Consider the following 15,546-nt stretch of genomic DNA (forward strand, 5'->3'; position numbering starts at 1 on the left):
CATGGCTGTAGTCACCATCTGTAGTGATTTGGGAGCCCAAGGAAATGAAACTTGTCACTGTTTCCTCTTTTTCCCTATCTGTCATGAAGTGATGGGACTGGATGCCATGATCTTAGTATTTTGAATGCTGAGTTTTAAGCCATCTTTTTCACTCTCCTCTTTCACCTTCATTAAGAGGCTCTTTAGTTCCTCTTTACTTTCTGCCACTAGAGTGATATCATCTGCACATCTGAGGTTGTTGATATTTCTCCTGGCAATCTTGATTCCAGCTTGTGATTCATCCAGCCTGACATTTCACATGAAGTACTCTGTATATAAGTTAAACAAGCAAGGTGACAGTATGCAACCTTGATATACTCTTTCCCAATTTTGAATCAGTCCATTGTTCCATGTCTGGTTCTCGCTGTCACTTTTTGTCCTGCACACAGATTTCTCAGGATACAGGTAAGGTGGTCTGGTATTCCCATCTCTTTAAGGATTGTCCAGTTTGTTGTGATCCACATAGTCAAAGGCTTTAGCATAGTCAATGAAGCAGAAGTAGATGTTTCTCTGGAATTCCCTTGTTTTTTTTTCTGTGATCCAATGGATGTTGGCAATTTGATCTCTGCTTCCTCTGCCTTTTCTAAATCCAGCTAGTACTTCTGGAAGTTCTCGGCTCATGTACTGCTGAAGCCTAACCTGAAGGATTTTGTGCATTATCTTGCTAGCATGTAAAATAAGCAAAATTGTAAGGCAGTTTGAACATTCTTTGACCTTATGGAAGTCAATTGCTATCTGATCCGGGTCCCTCCCACCCCGCACATGTGTGCGTGCGTGCACACACACACACACACACACGTAAACATACTCCCATGCATTCACACACACACATAAAGCTTTCAGACACTCCCTCTAGTCCCTGAGTAGCCACATCTCCGAGGTGAGCAACAGGCCTGAAAGGTATCAGCACCGCGGACAGCAGCAAGTCTCTGTTCAGGGTGCTGACTGAGGCTTGTCCACCCCGCACACTCGCCCCTTTCACAGTTTAACCAGGAGATGCAAGAGGACATTTATCTGGAGACTGAGACTACAGGGGATCAGAGTTATTGATTCACTGGTAACTTCTAGATCTAAAGAAATTATTTTATAGAATAGACTGTTGAGAAGTGGAAAGGCAGTCCTACTCCTTCGCCCTGAGTGCATCTTTAAGCTCCCTGTCCCTGGACTATCCCAGACTAGGATCCACAGTTGACTGAGAAATGGCCCAAAAATGAAGTCTTTATCCCTGGTATAGACTGTGTGCCAGGGTCTGTGCTAAGCCCTCTACATACATTATCCCAGTTAATTTTCCAACAAAACCAATGAGGTAGGTGCTATTATCACTTCCATTTTGTAGATAAAAATCTTGATACTAGAGAAGCAGTTGGCTCACCCAGGTTCAGACATTTACAGGTAGAGGACTCACACATAGGTTTAGACTGTAAACCCCAGAAATTCTGTTTGCGTGTGCTGTGTGTTCAGTCATGTCTGACTCTTTGTGACCCTATGGACTGTAGCCCAATAGGCTCCTCTGTTCGTGGGATCCTCCAGGCAAGAATACTGGAGTGGGTTGCCATTCCTTCCTCCAGGGATCTTCCCAACCTAGGGATCAAACCCATGTCTCCTGGGTCTCCTGCATTGCAGGCAGATTCTTCACCTGCTGAGCCATTGGGGAAGCCCCTTTTGTTTACATTGTAAATATACTAAAAACCACTAGGACTTACCTGGTGATCCAGTGGCTAAGACTCCACTCTCCCAATGCAGGGGGCCTGGGTTCAATCCCTGGTAAGGGAACTAGATCCTACATATCTCGACTAAGAGTTCACATGTTGCAACTAAAAGATCATGCATGCCACAACTAAAACAAGATCCTGCATGCCTCAAGGATGATTGACACTCCCACATGCCACAGCTAAGACCTGAAGCAGCCAAATAAATAATAAAAAAATTTTAAGTAAAAATAATAAATTTTAAAAACCATTGAATGCCCACTTTTCAAAGGTGAATTTTACAGTGTGAGAATTATGTCTTTAAAAAGAAGATGATGATGATGACTGGTGGGTGAGAGTCTAAGCCCTGGTCAGTGCCCTGAAATTCCTCTTCACAAACCGTAAGGGCCCTACAGCGCCCTCAGAAAGCTCCAAACCTTAGAGGGAAAGTACTGTTGAGGGCCAGGTATGGGGTCAGTGCTGGAATGGGCACCCCTGAGAAGCACAGACAGCCATTGAGAGCACAGCCCAGGAATAAAGCAGACCCACACTGAAATCCCCACCCCACCAGTTACGATCTTCTGACCTTGGGCATATGCTTTAACTCTGAGTCTTAGTTTCCACATCTGCAAAATGGGAGAAAACATACTATTTCACAAAGTTCTTGTGAAAATGAAATAAGAGCATCTGGTAAATTTCCTGGCAGGGTGCTCGTGCTCAGTCTCTTCAGTTGTGTTCCACTCTTTGCAACCTCAAAGACAGTAGCCCACCAGGCCCCTCTGTCCATGGATTTCCCAGGCAAGAATACTGGAGTGGGTTGCCATTCCCTCCTGCAGGGGAACTTCCTGACCCAGGGATCAAGCCCTCCATCTCCTGTGTCTCCAACATGGCAGGTTTATTACTGCTGAGCCATCAGGGAAGCCCAGTAAGGCTCTAGATACACAGTAAAAGCTTAATATATGTCGGCCGCTAAAAATCACTGAGCTCTCATTAAGTCCTACCAACCTCCCTAAGAGAGGAGACTATCCCCATTTTACAGACTTTCCTGTGTTCCCCTCTGAGGTTCAGGAACATCAGGATGAATTGTGGAGCTTATGGGGGATGCTTCTGGGCTGAGGGGCCAATGGGAAGGCTGCTGAAGACAAGCCAGGGAGAAATGTCTGTGGCTGGCTGAGGACAGGGACGGGAAGAGAGGAGAACAGATGTGAGAAGCACTGGAAGAGAACTTGACAGGCCTGGGTGACTCCCTGACTGGAGGCAAAGCAGAAGGTCTCATCAAGGATGACCAGCCACCCCCAGGGTCTAGATTGGTGGTCAGCTGGGTGTTGGGGCTGGCTGGACCCTGAGTTGAGGGCCACAGTGGCAAGAGCCTAGAAAACCAGGTCCATGGGAGAACTCAGGGCTGGAGGCAGAGATATGGGGCTCTCTATGGTGCTGGGGGGACGAGGCTGGGTGGGTGGATGCTCTGATGGGAGGGAGGCACTCACAAGGAAGAGTGAGGAGAGAGAGAGCAGGGCAGGGGCTAGAGAACTTGCCCCAGGGGACAGCTGCAGGTAAGCAGCAAGCAGAGCAAGAGGGACCCAAGGGAGTTGGGGAGACTCACTCGGAGGGGATGGAGCCCAGTCCAGGGGCTGCTGTGCCATGGAAAGCTCAAGAAGTCACAAAGGGAAGGGAGTCCAGGGGTGCCAAGGGGACTGAGAGGTGGGGAGGACAGGTGTCCGTTACAGCATCTCCAGGAGCAACAGGATCTACTGGGCACCAAAGAAGGGATTGGGGGAAGTGGTCCAAATCTGCACAAGTGAAGAAAGCTATGATGGTAGGAAGATGGGGTGGGTATCCTAGGGAGGGGTTGGGGTTTTGTTTGCAAGATAGGGGAGCCCTGAGGAAAGATGCTGAAAAAGGCAAAGGAGAGAAAGAGGGGGCCACTACTGGCCAGCGCCCATAGGGGCTTCTTTGACCTTCCGGCAGAGGGAGCACCTTCCTCCCTGAGACCCCACGATGCTCTCCCCACCCATCCCTCTGATAACCAGCATGGGTGTCACTGTCTCTCCAGGTAGAACATCAGCAACTCGAGGCATGGCATCTTCCAAGGCACTTCTGCAGCCCCAGGGCTGGTACAGAGAGAAGGACAGAGTGCCAGGCAGGAAGGCCAGCAAGGGGTCAGACAGACACGCTGGCTGAGTCACATCAAGACAGACAAGCAACTGAAAAAAAAAAAAAAAAATAACAGCCACAGGGACAGGCAGGCAAGGCCACGGAAATGTCTCCCCACCCCTGGCGGCTGTCCCCACCCCCACGGCTGACACCCTCAGGCCTGGAGCACAGATTTATCTCCAAATGCTGCCACAATCCCACTATTGGATTTGTAATCACAGGCTCCAATGTTCACAGGATAAATATACTAACAAACTAATTGTTTGTTAGCTCTGAGGTTGGAGCAATCAACACGTCCAGCGTGAGATATGGGCCGCTCGCCTGCTCGTGTGCAGGCCAGCCCGAGACTCGGGGCCTGGCGCCACGGGCACTGCGTGGACCCAGCCGGGCCCGGCCCGTCATGAGCACAGAGGCCTGCACCTCGGGGCCAGGGGGTGGCGCGGGCGGGAGGGCCCCGTGCACGCTGGCACGTAGCCGTCGCTGCCCCTGCCTGCAACTCAGCAGTGGCAGACATAAACTAACTTGGTTCCTGGGGACCCCAGAGGAGCAGCAGGAACTGTTTGGTAGAGAATTATAGCTGTGGGTGAAATTAGATGTACTCTGAGCCCCAAGGCTGAGAGAAATAAAAAGCATTTTAAATGGAGTGTAGAATTCATATTCCTCAGTCACCTTCCAATAAATAAATCTTGTACCATTTTTTTTTTCTGTAAACAGTGGTTACACTCAGCTTCTATTGTCTCCACATTCCATATGCCAATTGGCAAGGAGGGGCAGGGTTGTACTGGGGTGGGAAGGAAGAAACCGGGGTGTGCCTGAGGTTGGGGGGGCAGGGGCTGGAACCATGGTGGCTGCCCTGGAGGTGTCCTCAGCTTTAAGGAAGCATGAGGAGTGTCTCCTGGTCACAGACCAACCCTGGACATCCCTCAAAGGATGCCCGAGGCAAGGGGCCTGAGATGGAAATACCAGTCCCCAAGTATTGAGACCCAGGGGCCCAGGGCCTTCAGTCACAGAGGACAAGGGCAGCTCTCTGGGTCGCCTTCTCCTGGAAAATGAGCATCCACTGCAGGGGGACTGACGGCGGGGAGGGCCCCGCTTGCCTGGCCATGGCAGCTTCTGTTGTTTCTGGTTTTCCAGGTGCAAAAACGACATCTCCTTGTGGCTAAAGATGCAGAAAACAGAAAATCACACAAAAGAAAAATATCAGTTGAAATCCTGGGGGGCGGGGGAAGGGCAGCCAGTGGGAATCACTGTTGGTATTTTGGTAATTCTCCTCCCAGACTTTCTTCAATGTGTATATGAACGTAAATAAATATATGTTTTACAAGAAAGAAATAAGCTCTATGTTTGTGAAGTGCCCAACACATACCAGGTACTCATCTAGGCATTTTGAATATATTATCTCTGATTCATACAATACAACACAATTCATACAAGCCCAAATTCACACAATAATCCTGCAAAGAAGACTTTGTATTAATGCGGGAGACCTGGGTGCGATCCCTGGCTTGGGAAGATCCCTTGAAGAAGGGAAAGGATATCCACTCCAGTAATCTGGCCTGGAGAATTCCAAGGACTGTATAGTCCATGAGGTCACAAAGAGTCGGACACGACTGAGTGACTTTCACTTTTACTTTCGGTAGAACATTGATAGTTCAGTTCAATTCAGTTCAGTTCAGTCACTCAGTCGTGTCCAACTCTTTGCAGGTCCATGGACCGCAGCATGCCAGGCCTCCCTGTCCATCACCAACTCCCAGAGCCTACTCAAACTCATGCCCATTGAGTCGGTGATGCCATCCAACCATCTCATCCTCTGTCATCCCCTTCTCCTCCTGCCTTCAATCTTTCCCAGCACCAGGGTCTTTTCAAATGAGTCAGCTCTTTGCATCAGGTGGCCAAAGTATTGGAGTTTCAGCTTCAAAATCAGTCCTACCAATGAACACCCAGGACTGATTTCCTTTAGGAGGGACTGGTTGGATCTCCTTGCAGTCCAAGGGACTCTCAAGAGTCTTCTCCAACACCACAGTTCAAAAGCATCAATTCTTTGGCACTCAGCTTTCTTTATAGTCCTGATACTAGAGAAACAATATTGGCTCTCATTTACTTGGCACTTACTGTATACCTGGCACGTTCTGCTGAGCACAGACCTGAATGATCTCATGTAATCCCCTCCCCAACCTTGGAAGGTGGGCCCCACTGTGATCCCTCACCCAGGGGAGGGCACTTGTCCAGGGCTACAAAGAAAGCGGGTAGCAGAGCCATGATGCAAAGCCAGATTTATCTCACACAGAGCACGTGCTCCCAGGCAGCACCCCCAACCAAAGCTTTGGTGCAGCCAAAGCCAGACTACAGTGGGCAGCCCCCACTTTCTCTGTCTGACCCATCTTCTTTCCCACTCACACCAGCCCTTCTTCTTGAACCTGCAGGAATTGTCCATTTCCCAGGGCCAAAGGCTGAAGTTTCTATAGCTGCCCTGACCCTGCCCTGCCGGTTCACAAACAGGAAAATAGTAAGTAAAGTAGACAAATACCGTGGGTTTGGGCTCAGACGAGCCTGACGTCAGACCCAGGCGGGCCACTTAATGAGCTGCGTGTCCTTGGGGATGTCACTGCCCCTGTCTGGGCCTTACAGGCCTCAGCTAGAAAATGGAGATACTAAGAATGCCCACTCTACAGGGCTGCTGTGAAGATCAGATGAGATCATTACATGCAACTCTTTTCTGGTATATGCAAAGGGCTCCAAAATGTTAGCTACTTTCAAATTAAGAACAAGACACCGGAAGAAAAAAAAAAAGTACCCAAAGAAATGATAACAACAACAAAAAAGAAACAGAGAAAGAAAAAAGCCAGAACAACAAAATCAGGACACTAGGACACATATCCTGGCTCCTTCTGCCCTCTGTTCCCACTTCCTTCTCCGCCCTCTATTTAATTAGCTGCATGTACGCATTATACAGAAGGCCAGGGAGGAGTGACTGAAAGTCAGGGGCTGACTCCTAAAAAACAAAGAAAGAAAAGAAAAAGCTGGCCCTTCACAGAGCTCCTTAACACACATACACACACACACACACACACACACACACACACACACACACTCTGAGACTTTTCTCTTTGCTCCTGGGGCCAGTCCTCCCATCACCCTATGACTCTTTTTTTCCCACCAAGGGAGCCAATTGCTATAGAAATACACTTGGAGGTATAGGTTGGTGTTGTTTTTAACTGAAAAGATTCTCCACCCACTCAGGTCGAGGAGAGGCAAGGAAGGCTTGGGACCAAGCTCTGCCCCAGCTGCCCGAGATCTGGGGTCCCTCAGTGGCACCTTGGGCAACAGCAGCCCAGGAGGCCTTCCTGGGCAAGGAGGGCAACAGCAGGACCTGGAGAGATGGACAGGTCTGGACAAGGAGGAGGACTGTGGGCTGCGGCCCTGGGTTCAGGAGCCACAAGATCAAATGGCAGGTCACTTAGTGACTCCCATGGAACTCTCAGCAAGTCTATTCCTCTCTCTGGGCCTCAGCTTCCCCGTCTGCAAGATGGGTATGATAACATTCCATTGGAACGGCAAAGGCTGTGCCCGTAAGAATTAATGATACACAATGAGTGAATTAATGAATGATGAGCAAGTGAGCATTTCCACTCCAGGCCCACAGCAGCAGCTGACTCTGCGGTGGCCAGGACTCCCTTCTTCCGAGGGCCCTTGGTCATTTATTTTTGGTTAATTAAATGGTAAGATTTCGTATCTGATTATTTACTGCCAGCCAGCTTCATTACCGGCTCCCCCATAAATCACAGCAGGGGAGCCAGGCTCCAGCTCCCTGCCCCCATGCCCACCCCCATCCCTGTACCCCAGCAGAGCTGGGCTTTAGAGGACCCCAGAAGAGGGGGAGTTGTGACACATCCTGTCCCGGAGAGCTGTATACAGACTCCTCCTGACCTGAAGGCATGCCACAGCCTCCTGACAAGCAAAGTCTCAGAAAAGATGCGTTCATTGCCAATGGCCACCAAGAAGATTCGACCCTGGAAGGGTGCTGCTCCACAGCCTTCACAAGTCAGAGCTCACTGCCGTGATTAGACCCACTCTCACGGAGGAGGATACCAAGGCTGGTGGGGGCAGGAGCAAGATTAGAACCCAGATCTGGCTCCAAGGTCTGTGCCCCAACCACCCTGCCTCAGTGACAGGGAAAGCACAGACTTCAGAGTCAGAGAGACCCAGATTCAGATCCCAGCTCTAAGGTCTACACCTGTATGAGCTTGAGCAAGCATCTTCACGACTCTGGGTCTCTTTCCCTAGTTAGGAGGTGAGGACAGTTCCCACACGGGCATGGGGGGTGCTCTGGAAATGCTGAGTACAGGAAGACCCCAACGGACAAAGGCACCTCAGTGTCCCTCTGCTCCAGCCTCTGGCACCGGACACAGGAGAGAGAGAAGAGGGTGGGACAGAACAAAGGCAGCCAGCTCCCCCATCTGACCGTGCCTCCAGGAGGTGGGCAGGGGCCGTGCACCTGGTCCAAAGGCCCACCCCAACCCACAGCGACAGCCGCTCACAGAGTGAGTGCTCCGTTTATAGCTGCTGGCTGACTGTTCAAATCAGTGAAGGAACAAACCAACAAATTGAAGACTAAACACAAGAGTGGATGAGTGAATGAACAATCAAATGTCTGAAAAAATACATAAAGGATTGAACAAAAGTCCAAAAAGTCACTGAATAAATGAATGAAAAATTGGATGGAGGGAGGGCTGGATGGGAAAATATGAGAGCAAACAAATGATCAGATAAACCACTAAATGAATGAAAGAATGAAGAAACAGGAAGTAGAAGCAGAAAGTGAGGGAAGGAAAGAGGGAGGAGAGAGGGGAGGAAGAGGAAGAAAAGGACAGTGAGATCAGGCCTATGCTCCCCAAAAGCAGTGGTCCCCTGCTTATCCCCCTCAATCCGAGCCCCTGCACCATAGCCCAAGGGAACCACAATAGCCTCCCCAGCAGGTCTAGAGCCCAGGGAGCCCCCTCGCTGGCAGCCTTGAGAGCCGGCTGGGGGCAGATGGGCTTTGCCAAGCCCCCAGCCTCATCTTTAACTATTACATTAAGCATCTGCTTTGCCATTCACGGCTCGGATAGCATTTTACCCCTGAGATATTTGATTTTATTACCTTCCAGGGAGAGGGCCAAGCAAGTGTTCTTATTGATTTGCACATTAAATATATTAGTAATAAAACAACATCTCCGTAAACCAATTGTAAAATCAATATTAATTGGTACCAAAATATCACAAGTAGTTGAATTACAATTAAGAGAGGGGGTGAGCCGGGCCTCAGGGCACAGGGTGCTGAGAACACAGGAGTGAAAGGGGTTGGGGGGCCAGATGTCAGTGTCAGGACGCCCTGGGTTCCTCTCTCTAAGCCTCAGTTTCCTCATCCACTCAATGGGGGTAATCCCTCTAACAGCCAACCTTTGGTATGGACAAAATGAGGTCATGTTTGCGCAATGCCTGGCAGCAGCAGGTGCCTGAGAATCGTTCTTCTCCTCCCCTTGTCTTTGCCTCTACTGTAGACAAGAGTAAGTCATCCCCACTATAGTAAGAATGGGCAATATTGCAGCAGTGGGGAGACAGAGGCATGGGGAGGGAAGAGAATAGCAGGAAAGGCAGGGAACTGTGAGGTGTACGCTAGTCTAGGGGGATCTGGGATGACATCCATAGGAAGTGACTTAAAACTTAAGACCTGGCAGCTGGGAGAAGAGCTGAGGGAGGGCGCTTGGCATATTGAAGGGCGGCCAGGGGCCACGATGTTCTTTCTATTATTCAAATATGAAAAAGCAAGCCAATCAGGGGAACAGCTAATCCTCTGCAAAGGTCTGAGGTGCTGGCATAGGAGTTTGGGGTAAGCAGGGCACCCTGGGTGTCAGGCTGGACCAGGTACTTCAGGTGACCCCTGAAGGCCAGGCAGGCCAGGCTGTGTTGGCTGTCCCCAGAATTGGGGTGTGAGGGTACTGGCGAGGACCCGGCCTTCCAGGGCCAGATTCAGGGGCGTTGGCTAACTCTCTTAGACCTGAAGGAAACCATCCCGAGGGTCACCATGGAGTCACTACAACAGCCACAGAAGAGCCATTCTCCGCAGCCACAGCCTGTACCACTCAGAGCCCCCAGTTCTCTCAAAGTGCTCGGGTGACCCCTGGAGGCACATGGGCTCCAAGGACCAGTCCTCTTGGCTCCCTGATCTGTGTACATAGGTGTGTATGTATGTTTTTGGTTGGTTGGTTGCTAAACTTCCTCAGTAAAAATCGCATTTGATCCTCACGACAGTCCTACAAGGAAACTTTGACCTTCACCCCCATTTAACAGATGAGAAAACTGAGGCTCAGAGAGAGGGCACTGGCCCAAGTGTATAGCCAGCAAGTGATGGGCTAGAATTCCAACCAAGATCTGACTCCTGAGCCCATGTTCCTCTCCTGCTCCTCGTCCCCTTGGGGATGCCAAAGGGGGTGGAGACGACTTAGGCACCTCAGCCACTGACATGTAACTCTGGCTCTGCTCCAAAATCCAGATAGGAGCCATAGTGCCCCCCAGGGCCCTTCCTCCAGCACTGCTGATGACGGCCCTTCCAGCAGCCCACGATTCCCTGGGTTTCCTTGGCTCTTTACAGGTGGCAATAATGACAGTACAAACATTAACACTGTTACATATAACTATTGATGAAGGGCCTTGCACTCTGTCAAAAGCTTCACCTACATTTTCTGATTTGATAGACTGCAGAGCATAAGCATTCAATTTACATTTTCTGGTCAGAACCACTTCAGCTTAAATCTCAGCTCAGTCACTACTGATTGTGCAACTGGACTGGTCAGCTATGGCCACAGAAATGCTGCATGACAAAGTACTTCAAAGCCCAGCAACTTACAGTGATACATATGTATTGCCACACTCATGGGTCTGCAGGTTGGCTGTGATTTAGGCAGTCTAAGCAGGGCTTGGCTAAGCCTCTGCTTCAGGCTGAGAGTCAGATTCAATCCTGCTCTTTAGGGCTCTGCGTTCTAGAACCAGCGTCTCCACATGGCATGTTCCCATGGAAATGACAGGCGGGCACAAGCCAAGTGAAGCCAATCAGCACCTTCAAACCACTGCTCACGTCACATCCGTAACATTGCTCCAGCCACAATGAGTTACACAGCCAAGCTTGACAACAACAGGTCAGGGAAATACACCTCATCCACGCTGGGCATGGAATCAAAGATCTGCTGAATAAGTGTCCAAACTATCACAATAAACCTGGGCCTCAGTTTATTCACCTGCAAAATGGGGATATTACCAGTTTCATTCTTATTGAGTAGCTGGGGGGCGTCACTGAGGTCATGTATGCCACAGTCCCCAACCTTTTTGGCATCAGGGACCAGTTTCAGGGAAGACAATCTTTCCATGGACCTGGGTGAGTGGTGGTTTCAGGATGATTCAAGCATGTTAGATTTACTGTGCACTTCATTTCTGTTATTACTACATCAGCTCCACCTCATATCATTAGGCATTAATTAGGTCCAAGAGATTGGGGACCCCTGATGTACATGGAGCTCTTAGCATACTGCCTCCTATGCAGCAAGTTCCCAAAACAGGGTAGCCCTTATGAGTAGTAATAGTAACAACTCTTTCAGATTGGAAGCCAGAGAAGATGTTGCCCCTTCTCCTCCTCCAAACACCCCCACCCTACGTCATCCCATGGGCTTGGGGAAGTAATCTGTGCCGTGTTCCAAACCAGATTGCACCACCGATATGGCCTCACCCTCCACAGACTCAGCCAGCAAACCCAAGGCCGTGTGGGCAGTGATGCTCGTACTCGCCTAGGGTAAATCAGGAGCTGAGTCAGCAGTAGAGCACTCAGTTTTTGTGCAGGACATCCCCTGGCCTAAGCCTTGGCTTCACCAGGCCTTCCAAGGATCAAGGCTTCCTTATCCTGCAATGCTTTGTTCTCTGGCCCCAGGATGTTAGCAGCCTGAGGGGGTGGGGGAAGCTTGTATCCTGGGTCCCCCACTTCATCTGGGCCATTTCCTGGCTGACTGAATGGCAGCTGGTCAAATGCTGTGTCCATGCCCAGAGCTCACCTCAGGAGACTCGTGAAAGCCCTTCTCTGACCAGCTCCTATGCAACCAGGTCAGGCCCGTTCAGTCTCTCACTATGCATGGCTCTTAGATCAACCATGACTCAAGGGTTATTAAACATGTGTTCAAATTCTGCCTCCCTGCTCAGAAGGCAGGGACCGTGTCTGTCTTGTCACTACCAGACCCCAGCTCTGAGCCTGCAGGTGTGAACCTCCATGGCTGTGCTCAGGCATCCCTTAGTTACAAGAACACGGCGCTCACACCCTGGAGAAGAGGTGGTGAGGATGGGGGGACGGGGGCTGGTATTGCCAGGTCCCTGAAAGTGGTGGGACAGGCAGCCGGACCCCACGAGGCAGTAGGGCCTGAACAGAAGGGGCACTGGTTCAGAGAGCAAACCTCCCTGCCTTCATGCTCTTCTCTCTGCATGCCGCCTGGCCTTAACCCTACATAAACTCGGACACCCAACAGAAGCCGGCCAGACTCCGTGACTCAAATGCAAACTTCCAATTCTTGCAAAGAGACTCTGGTTTGGCTCCAGATGCCAACACTCAGGTGTCCTCTGGCTCCATCACTGCCCAGGCCACCCCTGGGACTGAGAAGCACATGTGTGTGCTCAGTCATTCAGTCATGTAAGAGTCTGTGTGACCCCATGGACTATAGCCCACCAGGCTTCTCTGTCCTTGGGATTCTCCAGGCAAGAATACTGGAGTGGGTTGCCATTTCCTACTTCAGGGGATCTTCCCGATCCGGGGATCAAACCCTCATCTCCTACATCTCCTGCATTGGCAGGTGGATTCTTTCCCACTGAGCCACTAGGAAAGTTCAGGGGCTGAGGAGACAGATCTCAAAAGGGAATGAGCTTAACAAACACCCAAAAGATGGCACTCCCTTGGCCTCAGATTCCTCCTATGTGAAATGGGGTTGTTGTGAATATTAAGTACTCTAGTAGAGAGCAATAATTCTTATTATTGTCACAGAAGCCAACAAACCCTAGGCTTGCTCTGCGCCTGGTACTGTGCTGGGTCTTTTCGCTGCATGATCTGATTGAATCCTCAGAACAGTCCTTCGAGTTTGGTGCCTCAATTGCTGCCACTTTACAGAGAAGAATTCTAGGGAAGTAAAAGGGCAAGGGACCATGTAAGGTCACACAGGACTGGGATTCCAAAGTATGTCTCTCTGCCTCCCCAAGCCTGCATTTTCCCTCCCCAGTTGGCTCCCTCTTTGCTAAGGTTGAGGTGGTAGCTGACCAACCCCGGGAGAGGGCCACTGAGAAAGCACTTTGCAAATGCCAGGGAAGAGCCACATTTGTCATACCTTGTTGAGGACTCTCATCACCCAGACTCCAAGTAACTGCTGAGGGATGTCGGCCTTACACTCCTGCTTCCCCTGTTCTTCTGGCTCCCCTCTGGTAGCTGCCTGCCGAGACTCCTGGGCAGCACACACACTCAAAAAGTACCCATTTCTCAGAGCAAATGGCCATCCCCTGCATCAGTGAATGGCTCCTCACCCCCAAACATCCCACCTGGAGGAACCATAGTTGCCGCTTGAAACCTGGGGCCCAAATGGCCCCACCATGGAAAGATGCCCACTGGAAGGTTTGGTTTCCATCCCAAAGAACCATGCGGAATGGTCAGCTCTTCTTTTCCTCATTTCACTGGTCTGAAGATACCCATTTTCCCTGCTGGCAGCCCATGTTGGGGAGGGCAGGCCGTGGAGAAAGGGGCACAGGAGGGGCACAGAAGGGCAGAGCCAGGGCGATGACCATGGGCAAGCTGTGCGGGACACACCTGACTTCTTAGCTGTGAAGTGAAGGAGTCAGGGGCCTGGGAACTCAGAGCTTTACTGAGCTCCAGCCTCAGGCTCAGGGCGCTCCACCTCCCCTCCTGGGTGAGAACAGCCCAAAGCAGCCAAGCCTCAGGGCTCGGCCTCCCCCTCGGCCCCACAATATGAAGACTCCCACAGAGACCTCAGCTCCAAGAGCACTGGAACTTGGGAGAATGCAGGGTGGAGTAAGGATGCACCCTCCGCCAGCATGGCCCACAGTCCCCACCTGGGCCTGCCTGCGTGTGCAGGGACATGCACGCCTGTGCATGGATAAATAGCAGTGCATCTATCTGTGGGCCCCAGAGGTGTGCATACCCATGCCTGGGCATGTGGAGTGCACGCTCGAGTTCACAGACGTGTGTGCATGTTTGCAGATGCGTGTGTGTGTATATAAGCATGGCATGGCACACGTGTGTCTTTGGGTGTGTGCCACCCAGGACTGCCTTTGTGCCTCTGTATGCGCTCACATGTTTGAGACACGTGCATCTGACAATGAATGAATGTGCTTCTTTGCCTGGTTGTGCACATAGGGAAAGCCTAGAAGCTGACCTCTGCTGCCTTGGTCCAGCTAATCCTGCCCCCCTGCCCAATTTCAAGTTTTCTCTACATTGAAAAGGCTTAATGCAGTGATTTGCTATTAAATATTGTTTAAGTTTTGGGGTTTTTTTTTCTTTGAGAACTGCCATCTCTGCAGCAGTTCCCAGCTGCGCTTTGATAAATCATTCCAGCTGCTGGGATTCAAGGAACCTTAAGAAAAGAGGAGCACAGAACACTGCCCTCCTGCCCACTCCCTCCTTCCCTCCCCAGCTCAGCCCTATGACCAGCAAGGCCCAGGGAGGAGAAGGCAGAGGGTCGGTGGTCTCACCCTGGTCTCCCCAGTCCTGCAGCCTCTCTCTGGGGGCCTGGGGTCTGGAGCCCGCCCCCCACCCCCCCCACCAAGAAGACAGCAACTGTGGAAGTGACCCAGGCCTCTCCTTGGGGGCTGCCGCGAGGGTGTCAGGCATCTCCCTCCCAACACCCCCATGCTGTAAATAATGCCGAAAATGAGTAGTTTTTAAAGAGTGTCCAGTGGGATTCTGGAGCCTTGTTTTAATTATACAAAACCAGCATGGGTGCTTGGGCAGATGTTAGCACTAATTGTTTTGAAAGAGAGCCCTCTTGGCTTCACGGAATCCCTCGCTTGGGCACATTTTTATGCAATTCCCCAGGCAGGCAGGTGAGGTCACCCCCTCCGCTGAGCAGGCAGGAGTCGGCACCCGCATGCACCCATATCCCCCCCACCTCCACCCACACACTTCATCTAGACCCCAAGCGGCCCTGCGGGGGAGCAGGGGGCATAGGGGTGAAAGGGAAATTGGGGTGGGACAGACAGGGAGCATGCACTCAGGACCTCTTTCGTCCCAACCTCACCCCTACCCCCTGGCCTCCAGGGACCCTCAAAGCAGTGATATAAGAGGACACCTTGAAGCTGGCAACAGTGGGAGAAGGAAGACGCAGTGAATACAGACAAAAGGAGCCAAGGAGGGTGGGATTCACCTTACGTCCCTATGGTGCACCCAGCCCTCTGCGCGCAGGATCCAGTTGCATTGTGGCCAACAGTTCTGCTCCATCGGCATCATTCCCCCCATTTAGCGGGTGAGGCTGTGAAGGCTCAGCCACACAGCCAGCCAAGGTCACCCAGCTCGAGGGCCTTGGGATCAAGATTGCACACTCAGTTCTTCCTCCTGCACGTGGAGGCTGGAAGGGCCGCGAGGAACAGAGATGGG

The 15,546-nt window shown here is 51.1% G+C and overlaps 1 long non-coding RNA gene across 2 annotated transcripts in view; it reads right to left on the reverse strand.

Annotated features, from left to right (window-relative positions):
- The window catches only part of LOC133065411 (uncharacterized), a 109,910-nt gene that overhangs the window by 65,606 nt on the left and 28,758 nt on the right, over positions 1-15,546 (reverse strand). The window contains exon 4 of one of the 2 annotated variants that reach the window (XR_009694880.1): positions 4,947-5,040. The exons of the other annotated variant lie outside the window; for it this stretch is intronic. This is a non-coding gene — a long non-coding RNA (uncharacterized LOC133065411). Of the gene's footprint in view, positions 1-4,946; positions 5,041-15,546 lie in introns of those variants that run through there. 2 annotated transcript variants of the gene reach the window in all.

The sequence above is a fragment of the Dama dama genome, chromosome 11, assembly GCF_033118175.1.
Source record: "Dama dama isolate Ldn47 chromosome 11, ASM3311817v1, whole genome shotgun sequence".
NCBI classification, from domain to species: domain Eukaryota; kingdom Metazoa; phylum Chordata; class Mammalia; order Artiodactyla; family Cervidae; genus Dama; species Dama dama.